This window comes from Octodon degus, unplaced genomic scaffold (genome assembly GCF_000260255.1).
Source record: "Octodon degus isolate 3935 unplaced genomic scaffold, OctDeg1.0 scaffold00035, whole genome shotgun sequence".
Classification (NCBI taxonomy): Eukaryota; Metazoa; Chordata; class Mammalia; order Rodentia; family Octodontidae; genus Octodon; species Octodon degus.
Genome location: NW_004524611.1, coordinates 5,496,464 through 5,497,731, shown reverse-complemented (window position 1 = coordinate 5,497,731; position 1,268 = coordinate 5,496,464). Strand labels below are relative to the sequence as shown.

General features: G+C 47.2%; 1 pseudogene; it reads left to right on the top strand.

The window, feature by feature from the left end:
- Nucleotides 1-630: 630 nt before the first annotated feature.
- Nucleotides 631-1,064, top strand: LOC101577418 (annotated as a pseudogene).
- The last annotated feature ends 204 nt before the right edge of the window (nt 1,065-1,268 follow it).

The window sequence follows — 1,268 nt, the reverse complement described above, 5'->3', positions numbered from 1 at the left end:
ATGTCACACCAGCTCTGCCCCTAGGACGGGCTGAGCTGGTTCCTCCCCTCCCCCCCTCAAAAAAACCCCAACACCAAAAACCTATTTTCAGTAAAAGATATCATTTAAAAAGCAAAAAGTCCAGCCAGGCCTGGTGGCACATGCCTATAATTCCAGTACATGGGAGGCTGAGGCAGGAGGATCATTGCGAGTTTGAGGCCAGCCCAGACTATAAAGTGAGCTCAAAGTCAACCTGAATTGCATAGCGAGATCCTGTCTCAAAAAGACAACAACAACAACAACAACAACAACAACAACAACAAAAGGTGAAAGTCTAGCTATAGGTCAGTAGAAAGCAAACACACACTTGTCAGACAGCTTGTGTCCGGATGCGTGAACAATTCCAACAAACTAGGGATATAAACATCCAATGAAACAGTGAGCGAAAGATAGGAAAGGGCAGCTCATGGAGCTGCCTCACTGGCTCCAGAGAGTAGTAAATTTGTTCACTGCTAGGTCTTATATAAAAAGGTAGACAAAAATATTAGGGCGTGCTGAGATAAAAATTCTTATGGGAGACTTGCCTCTCAGGTTTGTGGCCCACCTCTCCGGAGCGGCCCGCTGCGCCGGGCACAGTGCAGTCGGAAGGCAATGGGCGGTCGGAACGGCGCCACCGCCGCCGGCGTGTGCGGGGCCCTCTTCATCGGTCCTGCATTGACTTCGAGCGCTAGCGGAGAAGCGATTCCAACTTCAAGAACAGGCTCCGAGAATGAAGAAAGAAACAGGAGCTTGCCAAGGAGAGAGCTGGACTTTCTAAGTTACCTGACCTTAAAGATGCTAAAGCTGTTCAGAAATCTTTCCTTGAAGAAATCCAGCTTGGTGAAGAGTTACTGGCTCAAGGTGAGTATGAGAAGGGGGTGGGCCATCTGCCAAACGCAGTTGCTGCATGTGGACGGCCGCAGCAGCCGCTGCACATTGCAGCAAACTCTGCCACCACCCGTGCTCCGGGGCTTCTCGCTGAGCTCCCAACAATTAGTCAGAGAATTGTAAGTGCTCAGAGCTTGGCTGAAGATGATGGGGAATGAAAGCAAATCTCAACATAATAAAATCTCAAAAAGATTTTAAAAATTCTAAGCTCAGAAGTTGAACAACTGGGGGAATAAGGGCAACTATGCTATTAGTGGACTTTCCTCCACTGAAACCTACCGAAGTTAATGTTTACTTTGTGTAGATCCATTTGTCTATTATTTATTTTTCCCAGTGAAAAGTGTATTTTAATAGAGAGCTTT